Here is a 21,957-nt window from a genome sequence, read left to right as displayed (position 1 = left end):
TCAAAATAAAATGCCTTAGTGATAAAAATTAGTTTCTCATGTTTGAGGCACATACCTTCAATATATTTAAAGCCATATATGGCGTAACTGATCAAAAAATATATATTTTTGAAAAATACAAAATTAAGTAAAGAAATATATTTAATACATTTAAATTAAAGCTTTTCATACAATTCTGAACTCGGAGAACACCTCGTTTCATCTAATAATACGATTTTATCTTCTCTGTAATGTGTTATTTAAATCTTTTGTATTTTCTTCCGAGTCGGAGAAAATTCTGAGAATTCAAATTAAATTGTGATATCTTTATAACGCAATTGACTCAGATTTTGTAATTTACGGGAAAGTTTTATCTTTATATAAAGTAATGATACAAATAATAAGTTCTCATAATTTTAGTCTAATAATTTTCATTGTACATACGCCATATATGGCTTTAAGTATCATTTTTCGAGTCCAATTCAAAAACAGACAAAGCATTACATTTTTATAATGAAAAGACCTTCAGGGGTTTTATCATAATATGAAATATCTTTTTATGCGTTATTTTTGCCATCTACCGTTTCCATTATTTTAAAGCACTTAAACATTTAAAATTAATTAAAATAAATTTTAAGCATAGTTCATTACTCAGGGGCACATTCTGTTTTGAAGAAAGACGCCTCTAATGCTTTTTTTTCTCTCTGTATTTGTATATCTACCTAATGTTGATCAAAAATTATCTTTTTTTTAAATGTCTGGGTTGCTTGTCTATTCCAGACTTCACAGTAAATATGATGTACACGTCCAGTGCAAACTCTCATCCTATCTAAAACATCTCTTCTAAGTGGCTTTATTGAAATCAATGTCTGATATGATTAAAAATAATTATACTTTCCCAAAAGAATTTAATTTTGCAGCCCCCCAAAACAGCATTCATGCTTTTGTCAGCCATTTTTCAACATATAAACGAAAACTTTTCCGTTGCTTTCGTTAAAATTAAATAAATAAGAGGTATTCTAAATTTACCCATGTTAAATACATATTCTTTCTTTAATCTATCTGCACAAAAAAAAATGCTTGATCATTTTTTTTGGATATTATTCAATAGTTCTAATTTATGATTTTAAGAAACCTATTTTTTTGTATGAGGAGCATATCTTCTTCTAAAATATATGACGTTTTTGATGTTATGTTATACCATGTATACATTTGCTACATATAGACAAAAACTCTGTTGTTGTGATAACAAAGTATGTTCATTTTGAAATTAAATTTACTGAAATCCAATTTACACATTAAACAATTCTTCAAAATTCTATAGATATACATTAACAAAATAATGATGATTTCCTTATCTTTAATTTTTTGAAATAATGAAACAAAGTCTGACCCCTATGCTTACCTTTACGCACTACCCTTTTTTATATTTATGACTAGATGTTGAGGAAGTAGAATACGACTGATAAACAAACGTAAAAATCAAGTTGTTGCCATATAAAAATCCTTGTTATCAAATAGAGCAGAACATTCTCTGAAACCATTCGAACACAAAACAGTACTTAAACATTTGTGAAACAATTTTCCACGACAAATTAAAATCCAGGCTTATTGACAGCTGTTTCTTCAATAAAAATGGAACTCGTAAATTTAATTACCTCGTCATGCCATTTTCAAAATTATTTTGTTACAACAGATTCTGATTGCACACACGCTGAAGTTGACATAAGGAAAATGCTTGAGTTTCTGATTGACAATATCTGTGTGGTTTTTGGAGACCAGGTATTCCTACAATGTATTGGAATTCCCATGGGTACAAATTACGCTCCGTTATTAGCAGTCTCATTTTTTATATTCATATGCAGCAGATTTTATGCAAAATCCTATGCATGAAAAGACGAAAACACCTGCTGTGGCCTTCAACCCAACGTTTAGATATAATGACGACGTGTTGTCCATTAATAATGGTAATTTCCATTCCTACGTCGTTACGATATATCCTGGTGAGCTTGAGATAAAAGATACCACAGAGTCCGATACTTCTGCTTCATATTTGGATATCTTACTTGAAAAAGACACTAATGGTAATCTAACAACCAAGCTATATGATAAACACGATGACTTTAACTTTTCTATCGTTAACTTCCCTTACTTATGCAGCAATATACCTTCATCACCTGCATACGGAGTATATATATCTCAGTTGATTCGATACGCAAGAGCATGCTCTACTTATGAAAAATTTCTAAAACGAGGTAAATAATTGACAATTTGATGAAACAAGAATATCAAAAGTTTATCATTTCGTAAGTTCTATGGTCGATACAATGACCTTGTCAGCAAATACAATTTATCACTGAGTAAAATGCTGAGTGACGTTTTTTGTACCAATTGTTAGTCCATTATTTATACACTGAATTGACGACGGATTTTTTTCCGCTAATTCCTGATCATGAAAAGAAGAACACGGTGGGTGTGATCGGTCGGCAGGGGATGCTCACTCCTCCATGGCACCTTATCCCACCTCTGAAGTCTATTTTGTATTATTGATTTATGGACTTTGAGATTGAATACTGTTCGTAATCTCCATATCCTTCTTATTAATGTCATCATACAGCTAAGAAAGGAAAATATATTTTTACTGAAAATTTGTATAAATATAAACCTCGTTAATAACTTATTACGCATAAATGTATCTATCTAGTATGTATTTGTCTATCTAGATACAATTATTGATATAGAGAAAGTTAGGGTGCTAAAGACCTTGTAATTTATGTTACAATGTCTTTTAAATGCTATGTGGTGACAAGAAAATTAAATTTTAATATTGTTAACATGAAGACTGGTCCATTAAATAGATCTTCACGTATAGATAAAATGAACAGTTTTACTTAAAAATTATTTTGATATAAATTTTACGAAAAAATTGGACATTGTTCACTTATTTCTTTATCATTTTTGTTCTTGTTAACTTGTGTCCGTCGTATTAGGTCATAAAAAAATTATAGCTACTTATTATGCACGATATTCGACCTAGCTCTAAGTTTTTTTTATAAATCAGGCAGGCTGTCGCACATAACACTTGTATATATTGCCATTACTTGCTGCTTCCTGTCTAGACACTATCGTGTAAACAGCAAACAGGAGATATATTTTGAAACTTTATAATTTTCTCTAACTCTCTCTACTTTATATGAATGCTTCAAGTGTAAAGGATTTTGAATAGATTATGTTTTCTCTTTTTTCCAGTAATGAGAAGGAACACGCGGTCTGCGTATGCTCCGCTCCCGATTACATTGTTTCAAAAGACTTTAAATAGGAGCTTGATTACTGTTGGTTTTCTCAATATTTCATTTCAGTAAAGTTTTCATAATAAATTTTCAAGAAAAAGAATTATGTATGAGATTTTTTTTTAATTCTCCTAAGAGCATGATCCATTGTCATTACTTTTAATTAAATTTAGAACAGACACTTTAACTAATTGATTTAAATAAATATATTAAATATGTTTTGACAATTAGACTGCGAAATAGGGGTTACAGGTTTTGGTCTAAATTTAGTATTACAAAGGATAGGTTGTCCTTATTGAAAACTGATAATAGTCGAGGTAGAAGGACGTCACAGAGCAGCAGGTTATATTATCTTGTATTGTACTCGAGAAAAACCTTATTCAGACTTTGGCGTGTCCCAAGTATTTATATAGAATATACTGTAGAAAATATTGCTACTATATGGTTGTTAACCTTCCATAAAAGCATCTTATGTTGAAGTTTTTTTTTGCCTGTCAGGGATCCTTTGATAGTTGATGGTACTCTCCCAAGTAAATATGTATGGCTGCCCCCCCCCCCCCCTCTTCCAACTGAAATTGCTTCCTAGGGCCTGTAATGGAAACATTGTATATATTAGAAACTGTTTTATGTTAAACTGTGTTTCAGATTGATTTTAAAATTTTGGTAATTATTTCAAAGAACTAGGTCTATTTCACGGAATGGTACTTTACACATTGACAAAATAAGCAGTTTTACATGTAAAAATATTTTTATCCTAAATTTTAAAAATATAATCAAAGGACATCGTTGGCATATTTCTTCGTATGATCATCGTCGTACTGGTATATCTTCAAATCATAGATAACAAGGATATTTATTATACATGCTATTAAACCTAGCTCTTAGTTTTTATGTGTCATCTTCGCCGTTCCATAATTGTGACTACAAATTGCCATCTCTTGCTGCTTCCTGTCTGAGCATTATTTTGTAATACAAACAGGAGATATTTTTTTCATGCTAATATTTATTTCCCTCTACTTCTCCCTATCACAAATAGTATATGCTTCGTAAGAAAAGTGAATAGATTACGGAGAATAAAACAAAGAAAACAATTCATTATTTAGTTACTTATTTTCTTAATATTTTAATCGTATTCTTTCCGTATTTGTTTTTTACTTTTATGTGCCTGTGATACCAAAATAAGATAATGCTTGACTCAGTGATAAAAATTAGTCTCTCATTTTTGAGGCAAATGCCTTCAATATATTTAAAGCCGCTTGGTCCGATTCTAATCGCTAACAATTGATATTCGTTTTTCTTCTTGAAAAATAATTGTCAATAAATTGTTTCAACTTTTATCAAATTATATCCCCAAAGTCTTTTTCTTTTAAAAGATATCAAAATTCAAAAGTTAAAAAAATAATTTTTGTTATGTCACACAAAAAATAATCCTATGTTGATCATTGTTGATATCGCGTGAAATCACCTTCGAAAAATTAAATTTATCGCTTACATGTTTATCTCATGAAGAACAAACCAAAGCATTTTTTCACAACAAAGTACATATATTACCTGTACACGGACAATATTTAGCTCCTTCAAAAAATCATTTAAAATATCTTATTTTCTTTTATTCTTTTAATGTGCATATTGATATAATAATTACTATGGATTATATTCAATTAATTTCTTAATTTTAAAAAGATGTATTATGACTAAGGCTTCTACTAATAGATAAAAAAAATACTCGGGTTTGAATTATCTTCATTATTAGATATATCCAATAAACTGATTTTTTTCAAAATTGACTTCACAACAGATCTTAACTTCCGTCAGGAACTACTGTTTGTCAATAAGAAGTTTTTGATCTGCGTTTTCCATGTAAGGATTGTTGTAATAAACTAATAAATCAATCTTATAATTTATTATTATATATATTATCTATGTAATGACGTACTTTTATTGTGTAAGATAATATGTGCCTGTTTCGGGTGAAGCGGCTTTAAGTATCATTTTTCGAGTCCAGTTCAAGCACAGACAAATAATTACATTTTTGTTATGAAAACTCCTTAACGGGGGTTTCATCACAATTTTTCATTTGCAATTTTTGCTAACTGCAGAACTGTAGCTCTCTGCTTGAGAAAATTCGGACAGACAAAGCAGAGAGCTACAGATCCAAGCGTTGTATAAACCTTCGATTAACGCCGAAGATTTTTTGTCACTACCCTAGGTATTTATTTCGTGTAGTTGAAACTTTCTCTGGCTTTTAGAATTGTATCCTATAATTAATTATATATTTAACTCTTATTTTTGATATTTTATTAAAATTTATTTACTTTTTAGCGGTCTGAAACAGTCCTGTATATAGTTTTGTGATGTCAGTTTAAATGAGTTCAATTTCGACCTCCATAACCACAAACAGCCATTTGTTAGCGTCGAGAGGTAAGTAAATTATCAGGAATTGAGGTTTAATGAATGATTAATTTTTAAATACCTATTTAATGCTGGGAAAAGTATAAAATACAAGAAAAAATACCCAAAGTGATCGACAAAAAATCGTTGGCGTAATTGAAGGTTTTTACAACCCTTGGATCTGTAGCTCTCTGCTTTATCTATCCGAATTTTCTCAAGCAGAGAGCTACAGTTCTGCAGCTAAATTTTTGCCATCTATCGTTCCCATTATTTAAAAATTTATTAAAATAAATTTTAAGCAGAGCTTTAATTATTCAGGAGCACATTCTGTCTATAAGAAGAACAAACATTTCTGAGAAGTTTTATTTATTTTCTCCGTATATTTGATACGTGTAGTTCTACCTAATATTGACCAAAATTTATCTATATCTTTTAAATGTCTGGGTTGCTTGTTTATTACACAGTAAATATGATATACACTACCAGTGCAAACTCTCACTTAATCTAAAAGAACTCTTCTCAATGGCTCTATTGAGTGATTGATTCGATTTTTTAATATATTTAAAAAATAATTTTTTTCCAAAGAATTTTCTGGAACGCCAAAAACAGTATTTATGATGAGCCATATCTCAACTTAGAAATGTACACTTTTTTGTTGTTTCCGTTAAAATTCAATAAACTTGGGGTATTCTAAATTTCCTCATCTTAATTACATTTTCTTTCTACAATCTGTCTGCACAAAAGGATACTTAATAAATTTTAGGATATCATTCAATTATACTATTTTATGATTTAAAGAAATCTGTTCATTTTGTGTATGAGGAGCATATTTTTTTTCTTTTTTTGAAAAACTATGATGTTTTGGGCTTTATGTTATATATATTTGCTAGATATAGACAACATATGTTTTGCCGTGATAACAAAGCATGACATCCAATTTACACCTTGAATCAATTCTTCAAAAATCTAGAAAATATACATTAACAAAATAATAATGATTTCCTTATCTCCATTTTTTGATATAATATAACAAAGTCTGACCTTTATCGTGACCTCTACGCACAGCTCTTTTTATATGATGCATAAACAGATGATGAGGAAGTAGAATACGACTGGTAAACAAAAGTCAAAATCAAGTTATTGCCATATAAAAATCCTTGTATTCAAATGGAGTAGAACATTCTCTGAAACACAACACAGTTCTTAAACATTTGTCCTCAAGAAATTTGCAACATTAAATAATACGACTCGGCTGTGTTGTCTACAGCGATTGACAGGAAGATACCACTCTCACAATGACGCAATCATTTCCGTTTTTAAAACTGAGTTTTCATTGAGAGGCATATTAACACTCTTTTGTATAAGAAAAATTTACAACCTTTTTTTTAGAGAAACCAAATTAACCTGACAAAAAATAATTAATGTAGGGCTAGCTTTAAACAATCTTTGTTGACATGTTTCGCTTTGTGGATGATCCATTACAGCTTTGAAGATATAAAAATAAGTTCCGAGTTCCATTTGTTCAACAAGCGGTTATTAATATGATGTTTAAAAGCTTTATCCTGCTTCATACTTGGATATTTTACTTGAAAAAGACACAAATGGTAATCTAACAACCAAGCTATATGATAAACGTGATGACTTTAACTTTTCTATCGTCAACTTCCCTTACTTATGCAGCAATATACCTTCATCACCTGCATACGGAGTATTTATATCTCAGTTGATTCGATACGCAAGAGCATGCTCTACGTATGAACAATTTCTTAAACGAGGTAAATTATTGACAAGCAAGTTGATGAAACAAGAATATCAACAGTCTCGTTTAAAGTTATCATTTCGTAAATTCTATGGTCGATACAATGACCTTGTCAGCAAATACAATTTATCATTGAATGAAATGCTGACTGACGTTTTTCATACCAATTGTTAGTCCATTATTTATACACTGAATTGACTACGGATTTTTTCCGTTATTTCCTGATTATGACAATGAGCACACGGCGGGTGTGACCGGTCAGCAGGGGATGCTCACTCCTCCATGGCACCTGATCCCACCTCTGATGTTTCGGAGGTCCGTGTTTGCTCTGCTCTTGTTTTGTATATTTGTTTTATGGACGTTGAGATTGAATACTGTTCGTTATTTCCATATCCTTATCCTGAATTAATCGAGTTTTGACCAATTCTGCGTTTTTGATTAACCTTACAAAAAAATAAATTTTTATTACAACCTGTAGAGTTACCTAGATAGACAGATAAAAACTTTGTTCATGTCACTATAAAGCTAAGAAAAAGACTTTTTAAAAAAAAAAACCTCTTTTTCCTGTATGACAATATGTCTCTTTAATAACATAATCAGCATAAATTTATCTATCTAGTATGTATTTGTCTATCTAGATTCAAATATTGAAATTGAGACAGATGGGGGGCTACAGACTTTGTATATATGTATAAATGAAATTGTTTTTTATGATACACTTAAGGAATCACTGTCTAGTTTTGAGAGTATGCCAGGGTATCAACAATAGTGGGCAAAACCCGTTATGCTAAAATTATCCCATGTTTCCCACTATTGCTGATGTCCCTGGCATACTCTCAAAACTAGACAGTGATTCCTTATATTTCCATTTCATTGTGAAATAAAATTGTAGACTTAGACATTAAAAATGTAGACTAATAGATTTATATTACACAAGGACTTCCATGGCAATTTCAATAGTCTTCGCACACTGACGTCAAACACAAACGCAGCCGCACGACATTTACATGCATATTCGGCCCCCTTAGCGTCAGACACAGAGACAGATGCGCACAAGATTTGCATGCTTATTAGACCTCCTTAGCTGCTGACCTATCGACCTGCCTAATTTACATTCCGGCAGAATTATCAAGAAATAACATCCCCCAACTTTCAAACAGATATCACAGAGAAAAAAAATTAAAATGGAAAATATTGTCTTTTCAATGCTAATAGGTGATAAGACATAAAAATTTTGAAATTATCATGAAGCTTATTTCATCGAATGAATCCTTACACAGAGATTAAATAAACAGTTTTACACATGAAAATATTTTGATACTAAATTTTATGAAAAATTATGAGGACATTTTTCACCTATTTCTTCGTATGACCGTTGTATTGGACATCTTAAAAAATATAACTTGGGAACAGGGATATTTATTATGCACGATATTTGACCTAGCTCTAAGATTTTATGGGTCTTGTAAGCTGTATCGTGAATGCTAGCCTATATTGTCATCACTTGCTGCTTCCTGTCTGTTTATTACTATTGTACAAAAATCAAACAAACAGGAAACTCGTCTTCATACTTATTTTAGATTCTTTTTGCTCTTCCTACTAAATACGTATGCTTCTTGTGTAAAGGATTTTGAACAGATTATGTAGAATGAAGCAAACCATCCTTTTCATCATTAAATTACTGACTGTTCTAAATATCTCAATAAACTTCTCAATTCAATTATAAATATTATTGTTTTTTATATTTGGGCTAAATGTTATCAATATATTAAACGTGGTCAATTCAAACACTCATTACATTTTTATAATGAAAATTTTGGGTGGGGTGTCAGTACCATATAAAATATCTCTTTTTATTGTGGTAATAGCCTTCTCTCTTTTCAATTTAAAGACATGACATGGTTAAATCAGTGTAGATTTTAAGCAACGATTTTATGGCTTTGGAGCAAATTCTTAGCTTTGATGGAGGAATTAGGCTTCGAAGACGTTCTATTATAGATCCAGATCCCATTCGAACAACTCAATTACATGTAAATGAATGGTGACTCTGCAATATAAATTTTATCATTCAAAAATATTTTTCATTCAATTTATCACCTCAGAAGTTAGTAATTATGAAAAGTAATGGATATAGAATTCATATATCATTGAAAGAAATGTATCTCATGCTACTGACACGTACAGTCAGACAATTTTATTTGAATTTATAAAATAGTCTATCTATATGTATAGCCATGAAAAGTCAAGCTGAAATATGTCTTTGTCTTAGGCCAGGAATGGGTACATATTTTGTTCATTTATTAGCCGGATTGTTTTACATTCTTGTGATATTTCAAAATCTTCCAGATGAGAACTCGACATATAGATATATCGACAACGTACAATTAATTACCAATAATAACTTCTATTTATACTCCAATTTGATAAAACCCAGTGAACTTGAAATAAAAGACTGCATAGAATGTGAAACATTAATTTTGTTTCATATTTGGATATTTTACTAGAAAAGATACCTTAAAGGTATTTACAGCCTTACAACAAAACTTTACGAAAATGTAATGATTTCATATTTTTGATTCTACAGCATAAATATAATTTAAGTTTCCCATTGATTTCACTATTACCTGCTTATAATATTTTTTATACCTTATGCGCACGCAAGAACATGCTCTGGTATACACGATTTCAAAAATTCGCGCATTCAAGTTACTTCCCTTAACTATGACGTCAGACGAGGAAGCTCTAATCGCTTGCATCATAGACCTAAAGCGAAAGAGTTATCAATTTGATATCACAGGCCCAAACTTTACTTATTTTTCTTTTAATAAAAAACAATATAGCCCTTACCCTGTGTTTATTAGTAGGTAGGGGTATATAATTCCTTATTTAAAGAAAAATAGGTAACGTTAGGTGCCTGTGATAGTTATCCCATGTTCATGATGTCTTTTCTTTTTCACCTGATGTCGGTATTATAATAGTACTATTAGAACCATTTATTGTTATTGATGCTTTTAACATGTTTTAAAAATATAATTAAACTCATTGACATGTATGAATTAGCGGAATCGTTGCACAGAATCATTTTCTTTCTTATACATTGTACACGTGTATACCATATACCCCCCCCCCAACCCCCACCCTCAAAAAATATTTTTTTAAAGAAAACTTGTAACCTTTTCAACAGGTTTTTCTACGTTTTAAATATATTTCCTAACAATTTCGCATGTTCTGAAATCATTGTGTGGGAAAAGGTTTCCGGAAGAAGTATACTACAGTACTGTAATATGCTTCTACTCCAGCCATCAGTCTTCGTAATGAGATCCATCTTTCACTTTCACTTTTTCTGCATTGTTTTTACTTTTATTTGTCTCATGCAGTGTATATTTACATTTTGCAAAATACGAAGAGATAAGGGTCTGGATCAGTTACTGCGAATGTTGCACATGTTGATAAAACCCAATTACTTACCCGACTGAACAGGCGTGATATAGTGTCCGACTTTATTTTTTTTTTTTTTTACATAGACACTCCGATATTTCAGCGATTATTCAAGCTCAGTTTTCTTTTTTTTTTTTCTTTTTTTTTTTTTTTTTTTTATTGAAACTTTCACACATATTACAAACAATACAAACTTCTGTATGGATATATGTACAATCAAAATCAAACAAGACTAATTATGGTTGGAACAGACAAACTTAGTGTAAAAGTTTATGAATAGAGAGAGAGAGAGAGAGAGAGAGAGAGAGAGAGAGAGAGAGGCAGGTAAGCATTACATATTTTGCCCTAAAACATAATAAGTTTTCATTAAGCTTACCATATGAAGTTAAGGGGAAAAAAAAAAGAAAGAGAAGGGAGGGAAGCTAAAAAAGAGACTAGTGCAATGCAGTTTTGAGGGATTTTCTAATAATTAATATTTAAAAATTGAAAAAAAAACTAATGATAATAATTACAAAGAAGGTAAATTAATTAAGTATAACAACCCATTTCTGCCAGAAAGTATTAAAATCTGTCAGTTTTTTATCCTCTATTATGGTGTGTTTTAAAGTTTTAAAATATGAATGAAATAAATTTAAAAAACCTTGGATAGATGGACAGATATTCTGACAATGAACTTTATAAATATAATGATTCAGTAATGTCAGCATAGTGTTGAAGTATTCTGAATTTTCATTTTTATTTTTTTCACCAAATATAAATGATTTTGCATTGAGATTCAATTCAATGTCTTTTGCATGACATAAATGTATGAATTTTTTTAAGAATTGCTGAACAACATTACATTCCCAGATTAAATGATAAATTGTTTCCTCGTCATCTTCACAAAAAGTACAATACTTAGTGTCGGATTTACCTATTTTATACATGAGACTATTTGTAGTTAGAATATGATGATTAACTCTATATTGAAACCATTGTAATTTACAATCCTGTGTTACGACAAATGGAAGATTATAAATTGTTTTCCATTGTTTATCAGTTATTTCAAAATATCTAGCCCACTTATTTTTACCAGAAGGTTTGATAGCTGGCTTATTTAAAATATCATACATAGGTTTTGATCCTTTCCTGGTATTGATAAATATTTTGATATTAAAAGGAATCATTGGTCTTTGCATTAATCCATCTCTATAAAAATTGTATTTCTTTAAGTCTGCTAGTATTGTCTGTCTTATGCCATTGTATGTCACATAATTGATTTTAATTTTAAATTTATTTTGTAGATCCTCTAATGATAGAAAATTGTTATGTTCATCTAGTAGATCTAACACATGAGTAACGCCATTTTCATACCACAGTTTATAAAAGACAGATTGTTTTCCAATTTTAAAATTTTTATTCAACCATAAAGGTTGGTTAACATATTCATTCCAGTCTGTAATTTCAGAATTATCTTGAATTTCCCGAAAAGCATTGAATGTATCCTTCCAAAACTGATTGTGTAAACACTTATTAAAATTTGATACACACACTGATCCTGAATTTATTAGTTTATTAGTATCAATTACATTATCAAGCAAAATTTTCCATTTAGAGTTTTTGTCATTAATAATTCTCCTTATCCATGTTGATTTCAAAGCTTTTATATAACAACCAATATCAATCATTTTTAAACCACCATGTTTATATTGCTGTGTAACAACATTTCTTTTAACTTTATCAACATTTGATTTCCATAAAAAATTGAAAAGTATATTGCTCAAGTTTTTCAGAAAATTAATTTGTGGGGTTGGTAAGGATATAAATAAATGGTTAAGTTGAGATACAAGAAGTGATTTGATTAGAGTTATCCTCCCAATCGGTGTTAAGTTTCTTTTATTCCACTGATCTATAATTGATTTGATTTTAACAAGTTTTTGTCATAATTTAATCTAGTAATCTTTGCAAGATCTACATCATAATAAATTCCAAGAAGTTTAAAATTGGTTGTCCAGATAAATTCCATCTCTGGGCAAACTCTATCATTAGAATATTTCTTACTACCTATCCATACCACTTGGGTTTTTGACCGATTTATCCTTAGTCCTGACATATTAGAAAATTCTGTTATTTCCTTTATTAAAGCCTGAAGTGATTTTTCTGACCCATCTAATATTATCATTGTGTCATCAGCATACTGTGACATTAAAAATTCAGTATTTCCTATTTCAATTCCTTTAATGTCTTTATTGTTTTTAATCTTTATTGATAATATCTCTGCGCAAAGGAGAAATATATATGGTGATATTGGGTCCCCTTGTCGACAGCCGCGTCCTAATTTGAAAAAGTTGGATAAAAAACCAGCCTGGGTCACACATGAATTTGAATTACATTGAAAAGTTTTTATCCATTTACAAAAAGATTGTCCAAAATTGAAAAAATTCAGAGTTTTTTCTATAAATTTCCATGACACTGTGTCAAAAGCTTTTTCAAAGTCTATCATAACTAACATTCCAGGGATTTGCTTTAATTCAGTATAATCCATCAGATCGTATATAAGCCGTGTATTTTCTCCAATATATCTCCCAGGTATGAATCCTGTCTGATCTGAACTTATTATTTTAGGTAAAACTTGTTTTATTCTTTGTGCTATACAGCCTGATCCAATTTTATATATCACATTCAACAATGATATTGGTCTCCAGTTACTAAGCTGAAATTTACTTTTGCCTTCTTTGGGTATACATGTAATTATTCCCTGTTTTTGTGTGGAGGAGAGTTCCCCATTTTAAAACCAAAGTTTAATGATCGAACAATAAAATGACCCAGATTTTTCCAAAATACTTTAAAAAATTCTGCAGTAAATCCATCACTACCCGGGCTTTTATTATTAGACATTTGTTTTAACACATTTGATGCCTCTCTATAAGAAATCTTTCCTTCTAATAGAAGACTTTCATGTTCATTTAACTTTGGGACATTGTACTCTTCTAAAGACTCTCTAAGATTTAAATTATGATCCTCTTCTTGAGGCATGTATAATGTTTTATAAAAATTTTCCACTTCTAAGAGAATTTTACATTGTTCTGTTATCTCCACTTGTTCATTATTTTCTGATTTAATAAGTTTAGGAATTACTTTGTTTGTAAAATTTCTATTCTCAAGATTTAGAAAATAATTTGTTGGTTTTTCGCCATCACTGATCCATCTGACTCTAGACCTTATCACATTACCCATTAATTTATGTTGTCTTATTTGTTCTAATTCTCTTTTTTTCTCAGTTAATTTTTCTGTAGAAGACGCATATTCCTCTTCTAATTTCGATATATCCTGGATTAAAACTTTTTCTCTCCGTACATTCTTTTTTTTAACATAACTTCCATAAGATATTGTTTTAGCTCTTATTTCCATTAAAAGAGTCTCAAGAAATAATTGATCATTAATAATTAAATGGATTTCAGAGTTTGATATTTCATCTATGGAATTTTCTACATATATTGGAACAGCGTATTGTTTTTTAATTACATTAATGTGATTGTTTATAAGTTCAATATAATCAGGATCCTTCAAAAGAGAATTGTTGAATTTCCATAAACCTTTCCCATGCTTTATTTCATTAATTTTAAGATGTAAAACCACTGCTGAGTGATCTGATCTATAGCTTCCTAAGATGTCACAATTTTTTACACTATTTAGAAGAGAGTTGGAAAGAAGTATGAAGTCTAACCTTGCCTGTTTTAAGGGATTAGATTTCCTCCATGTAAATCTTTTGTCATCAACATGATATTCTCTGTAAATGTCCACTAAATTATATGTGTTCATTATCTCAAGTACTACTTGTCTCGCCCTAGGGTTATTCACATGCAAATAATTAGAATAGTCCTTAGCTGGATCCAAAACTAGATTGAAATCTCCAGTAATTATGACCTCATTATTTACTCTAGAAATCAAATTGGATATATTTTCAAAAAATGTTGGACAGTCATCATTTGGTCCATATATAGTTATCAATGTAATTTTTTTTCCTTCTATAGTAATCTCTAATGCCAAGTAGTTACCAGAGGTATCTAAAAACTGATCATGAACCTTAAATGAGAAATTATTGTTAAATAAAATTGCACCTCCTCTTGAATTCGACATATAGGAACTAAAATAAGCTTCATATCCCCACTCATTTCTAATGATTTGTTCGTTTTCTTCTATAAAATGAGTGTCAATAAGACACAGAATACTACATTTTTTTTGTCGAAAGTAGTGAAAGACATCTTTCCTTTTCATTGTATCATTTAAACCTTGACAGTTGACAGATATTATTCTAATTTCTGACATATGGATTATTTTTTTTTTTTAATATCAAAATTCTGCAAATTGTGTCATTTCCCTCATTATTATACACGTATATAGCTGCACTGCACAAAGAATTAGAAAAGTAAAGTAAATAGAGTATCCAAGTGTAGAAAAGATTCATTGACAATTTTGTGCACTTTAAATTGGTCGAAATTTAAGGAAAATTAAAGGTCAAATATTAAAAAAAATTGTAGCATTGTCATTTATATCCCAGTTAATGTTTACCTCACGCCTAGTTTACCTCACTATGTCACTGGATGTCAAGAAAGGATACTAAACAAAAAACCATGCGATCATACTGTATAGTTCCGGAAAAAAAACGGATTTAAAAGTTCCGAATTGGTGGCTCAGTTTAAGCCCTATACAGATTGGAGCACTAATATACACTGTATACCTAATTCACATCCACTTGATTTGCAATATTACTGACGTGCTCTTCCATAATACGAAATCGTTCCTGCCCAAGGAAGGTACCACCATTCCATCTCGTAACCACAATTCCGACGTTAACTATTTCGTTAGATTGCATGTACTTCAACAGGCGGCGACCTGCCCCATGCTCACCTCCATCCCAGTAGCTTTCCTGTAACTTTCCTGATTTGTCTATGAATCTATAAACTAAGATGCGATGATCTGCCTCCGCCGAAACAGGGTCAATGCTCACTTTTTTATAAAGCTGGTTCAACTCCTCCATCGCATGAATTTTTCTTCCTGTGGCAAAGATCTCGGAATTCTTTACCCTGGTCGGATCTGTGTATACGACGCTCACATTATCCAGTTTCGCTGTTTCCTCCGGACCGATCTTAAGCGCATCTGATATTTCCAGCTTTGGAATAGGGTCCTCATATCGATGTCCATTCGGCAAAATCACACGCCCTTTTTCAATTTTACATTTTATATTCTGCTTTCTGAAGGAGTCTGAAATTTCGTATAAACGCTTACGCTCCTCCAGAGTTGATGCTGGCTCTTGGGCTGTAATGTAGAATGGTAGTTCCACCTTTTCTGATTTTTTTCTGTTTTTGAGTGCGGAGAAGTTCATCCTTTTTGCTGCCGTCCACCAATTTACCAGTGATGGATACTGGCCTTGAATTGATCGTCCCTCTGACGCTATTTCTGTGTATTCGGACGAACTTCACCTCAACCCCAAGATATTCCTTAAACATATTAGGAACCTGATGATCCAGCTTTTCATCCGATGCGTATGCTAAATTATGAATCATAATATTGTCACGCATTGATCGCGATCTCAAATCTGTAATTTCTGACTCCATGTTCTGCATTCTGCGGTCCATGTGTATCATCATAGCACGCATTAGGTCAAGCTCTCTGCGTAATTGTGCATTCTCTGACCTCACAAAATATAGTTCATCACTGTTGCTTTCCGATTGTTCTGCGACATACTTCAAGGAAGCAGTTAGCCCAGTTTCATGATCTTCGATCAATGACGTTATCCTTGATAATTCACTCTCTACATGTTCATATTTCGGTAACTTTTTACTTATACCCTGCAACGTTTTCTGTACATTTTTAAGACCATTATCTATAGACTCAACTTTTTCCTTTTCCTTTTCCCTTTCTTCAGCCATTGATCTTTCTGCCGATTCCTCGGGTGAACTCTCTTCAGTCCTTTTGTTCCGTGAGTTGTTTACGCGTCCACCTTTACCGGCTTTAGCTTTACCAGCGTTCGAAGACATTTTTCTGTTTTTACCACTTAAGTCTGAATTTAACACAAATATTCACAGATAATCACAAAGAACACACATAAATACAATCCCTGGACAAGATTTGTAGAAAATTTTGACCTACATCCACCTTAAATCGACCAACTTTACTGTGCCGACAGTTACACGTCCATTCTCTCTGACCGATCACGTGATCCTCTTCAGTTTTCTAACACTTTTCATGTTTAATAGATAACACAGATGCCGGGATATTGTTCATCTAAAGTTATAATATTGAACACCGGGGAATGCAGCTTTCATTGTCTGTTAGCTCTGCCGACACCCGCTATTAATCCAGGACTTATTACTTGATTTAATTAATTAAAAGATTTTGTTAAGGAATAACTTTCTAATTTTTTTATTTCATCAATCGAGTGGCTTGCGTGATAATTTGCATAAAAATCGGACAGTGGACGCGGGTTCCCGTGGACGCTTATACATCTGCTACAGGTCCCGCTTCTGTCTCAAACAGTTCACGGCCCGCCCGCACATGATTTTTTTTTAAACCGCGCCTATCGATGAACTAGAACATTCATGAAGAAATAAATAGAGGGTATAACGGTATTCAATGTTTTGTATATGGAATTTTATTTTATTTCACGAGTGCCAGTGGGACAGGATTTTTTTTTATTTTCACGAGTGCGACGCACGAGTGAAAATGTTTAAAAAAAATCCTATCTGAAAATCTCACGAGTTTATTTTGAAAATGTGATCGTCTTAAATTCTAAAAACTGACTAGCTGTTAATATCAATGATGTAAAGTTTCTTGATAAGTTTCAGTTCTTTTTGAAATCTGCATATCGTTATAGAATTTAAATCGATTTTTAACGACAGGCAATGATTTCGCATGAAAGGGAAGAATCGTGCTATTTCTTTGCACGAAGTGATTTGATTTCTTTTTATATACACTGTACATGTAGGTTAAAAAACTTTTTAAACATTCATCGCATTCTCTTTGGAAATCTTTACGGCTGAAAATCCATCTTGAAATTGTAAATTTTAAAAATGAACGACATGAAGATTTGCAGTTGAATTCGTTTTTCAACATTACATTATTTCCTTATCGAATTCATACATGTACAATGTATACATGTATAGTCGATATATATTTACAAAACCATGTGTGTATGTTAATTGAGACTTAGAATTGAAATCAATCATAGAATTTAAAGTCAAGATGTTATAACGGTATATTTTTAAGTGACATAGAAAAAATCTTAATTGGTTATGTTTTCGTAGAATGACTGACTATCATTATTTACATAACAATGTGCGCAAAAATGAAAGTAGATTTAACATTACATGCCCATTGATTGTCAAGACAACATCTTCATTTAATTCACGTAAAGTACAACGGCTATAAATATAATAATGCAAGTTTTTTAACACAAAATTGTTTCCATTTAATTACTTACGTTCAACTTTGTTTTGAATCTTGTGCATTGTGTCATATGTGAATCTTACGTTTATCCTCGTTTGACGTCATCAATACATAAGGTAGGTAACTCTCCCGCAAGAGGGCGCGACTTTTTGGAATCGTGTATATTTTATGAGAATTTATTAGAACTTGAACTGAAAAAGCTGTTACATAGATTCCTTTAACTTCTTTAAAAATTTGCATATTGCTAATTTTATGGTAGACGAAAACTTCAATGTATAAATTGGCGATATTTTGACTGACATGTTCCTTAGACAATGTTTTATACAAACTTTGACTGTGGATTGATCATTAAAGAGTAATACTCGTGTGTGAAACATATGGAGATAACGAACAGTTCCATTCTATCAATACAAAATAGTAGCAGAACAAACATGGACCATGAAAAACGTCAGTCAGTATTTGACTCAATGATATATTGTGTTTCCAGACAAGATCATTGTATCAACCAAAGAACTTATAAAATTATGACTTTAAACGAATTAGCTGCAATTTTTGTTTCATCAACTTTTTTGACAAAAATTTACCTCATTTTAGTAATTGTTCAAAAGTAGAGCATCCTATTGTGTATCACATGAACATTATTATTTTGTGTGATGAAGGTATACTACTGTAAGTAAGGAAAGTTGGCGATAGGAAATTTAAAACCATTATGTATGTCATAAAGTTTGGTTGTTAGATTGCCAATGACGTCTTTTTTCAAGTATAATCTGAAACAAATATGTCAGGCTCTGTGGTATCTATAACCTCAAGCTCACCAGGAGATATCGTATCCACCTTAGGAATAGATAATACCATTGTTAATTGACAATACGTCGTCCATATATCTAAATGTTGAGGTCAAAGCAAGTAACCGTTCACGGTAGCTCAGTCGGTAGAGCGCTCGCTCCGTGATAGGGAGGTCGTGAGTTCGTATCTCGGCCGCAACTGACCTAGTCGTTAAAATGGGTAGCAACTGTTTCTTCGCCATGCGCTCGGCACTTTGAAGTGAAAGTTGCGGGTCCTTCGGATGAGACCTTAAAAACCGAGGCCCCGTGTCAGCAGCAGGCGTTGGCACAATAAAGATCCCTCACTGCTCTATGGCCCTGAGTGCCGAGTAAAGGTCAAAATTTAAAGCCCTTTACCGGCAGACGGTGACGTCTCCATATGAGTGAAAAATTCTCGAGAGGGACGTTAAAACACAATCAATCAATCAATCAAAGCAAGTGTTTTCTTCTTTTCATGCAAACGATTTTCAAAATTCTGCTTCATTTGAATACAAAGTAGGTAAGTTTATAACGGAGTGTAAATCATATAATAAAACATTGTAAAACATTAAAATTTAACTTCAAAGGCCTCTTAAATTGACCAAGTTGTATCTTTCTAATCGTTTAAATGTTTCAAGTACATAATACAGATTTTGCATTAAACCCCTGTCACACCGGGGCTGCGTCCTCACGGCGACTGCACGGCGTCCTCAAAAAATGCAAAACGCCGAGGTGATCGCAGTAGAGTCTCCTACAGTGCCGTGACAACGCGACGAGATCTCCACTGAACGCCGTAGGGTCGAGTAGGGTCTCCTAGAACGTCAGGGGGCGGCGATCACTTTGGGCATGCACAAAGTACGCGCCGTGTGATCGCGGTCTGATAAGAACGCCGTAGAAACGTAGCATAATCGCCGTAGCAGCGCGGTAAGATCTCCAACAATGTAGTGGGAGCTTCGTAGGAACGCCGTGAAGACGCACATGATCGCCGCACGAACGCAGTGATAGTAGACTGCGCTTCCATGGAGACCTCATGGAGATGTCGCAGAGTCCTTGGAGATGTCACTGCGTTTCTATCGCGTTTTTACGGCGTTTCTAATAAGATTTATCGTCTTGAGATTTGTTGGACTGCGATTACACGGCGACAGCACAGAGTCGTCACTGCGATCATTGCGCTCCCATGGCGTTTCTACAGCGTCCGTTGGCAATCACAATGCGATTTCACGGCGTTGTTAGGGCGTTGTCAGCAAGCTCACAAATTAAGAGCAATGGGATCATAATTGATCAGTAGTAATTCCAAGTTTTCCAATGTATTTGTTGCACTAAGAGTATTTAAGTGAAAACAAAAATGGAAGAGAAAATTACATCAGAACTTGTTCTGTTGTTTCATTCAAATTTTGTAGAAAACTTTTCAGCGTTTTTATTTTTTTTACATTCATAATATAATCAAAGAAAATCTAACAACACATCTGAACCGATAAAATTGAAAAAAAGGAGTTTGATCATAAAACTATTAATAATTAAGTACTGAATTATGTAAATAGAATATTTTTAATTAATAAGAATATTTTCTTGGCATAATTAGAAGTCTTTTCATCGTGTAACTTGAATCTTTGAACAAAAATGTTTTACATTCCTTCAGAATTTAAGTCAATGAGTGTAGAACGCATTGTAAACGTATCGTAAACGCAGCCAGCGCAGTGAGAACGCCGTGAAAACGAGGTTAAAACTCCTAACGCGCCGTAAAAACTCCGCGGAAGCGCAGTCAATCGCCGAGAGATCTCCGTGGGCACGCAGTAGAACGCTGTGAGATCGCCGTAGAATCGCGTCTGTCGCCGCAGGGACGCCGTGACATCTTCATATTATGAAAATTTTACAGAAATTTGAGTATTTTCCCTTCGATTCCACGGCGATTTAATAGATTTAACAACGCCGTAATGACTCCGTGTGAACGCAGCTTGGTGTGACAGGGCCTTTACTAGTACATTTTTTTCACATGAAGTTACACTCAGAAGAAAGATAACTCCTCCTGACAAGTTTGTTTATTTTCTTACAACAACATACAGCATTGTGATATTCTGACTAAGGAAGCGTTAAGATGTTTTCTAAGATGATTTAAATAGGTATGATACTTAATATTATTTTCATATTCATCTCGTCTTAAAAATTTAATGTTGTGATTATAAATCGCTGTTCTTTTATTCTCATTCTTAAAATTTCTTTATATCATTATCTGACATCAAAAAATTCTGAAAAATAAGCAGTGCTTTATACTTTAAATTATTTTCCATGTGGCTCTAATGTAAGAAAGATATGGAGGATATGGCGATAACGAACAATATTCGATCTCAAAGTCCATAAAACAATACAAAATAGGCGCAGAGGAAACATGGACCCCCAAAACATCTGAGTTGGGATCAGTTGCCTTCGAGGAATGAGCATCCCCTGCTGATGACCTGTCACACCTACGATGTGCTCCTTGTCATGATCGTTAAATAACGGAAAATATCCGTTGTTAATTCAGAGTATTAATAATGGACAAGCGATGAGTATGAAAAACGTCAGCATTTGATTTAATGATAAGTTGTATCTGCTGACAATGTCAATGTATCGACCATAGAACTTGCAATATGATGACTTTAATCGAGAGGCTGAGATTCTTGTATCATCAACTAGCTTGTAAATTATTAACCTCGTTTTAAAAATTGTTCGGACATAGAGTACACTCTTGATATCGAATTAACTGAGATATATACACTCCGTATGCAGGTGATGATTGTATATTTCTGTATATGAAGTGGGAGTTGACAATAGAAAAGGTAAAATCACCACAAAAATTATCTTAATTTCTACACTGAAATTAAATTATAAG

At 32.2% G+C, this 21,957-nt stretch overlaps 1 pseudogene; it reads right to left on the bottom strand.

Moving 5' to 3' along the window:
• Nucleotides 1-15,577: 15,577 nt before the first annotated feature.
• LOC134250693 (uncharacterized) lies at nt 15,578-17,035 on the bottom strand (annotated as a pseudogene).
• Between the last annotated feature and the right edge of the window lie 4,922 nt (nt 17,036-21,957).

Source organism: Saccostrea cucullata, unplaced genomic scaffold, assembly GCF_032062105.1.
Source record: "Saccostrea cucullata isolate Sc308-1 unplaced genomic scaffold, CSIRO_AGI_Scuc_v1 ctg3309, whole genome shotgun sequence".
NCBI lineage: Eukaryota > Metazoa > Mollusca > Bivalvia > Ostreida > Ostreidae > Saccostrea > Saccostrea cuccullata.
The sequence above is the reverse complement of the archived record's forward strand: the minus strand, read 5'-3'. Positions and strand labels throughout refer to the sequence as shown.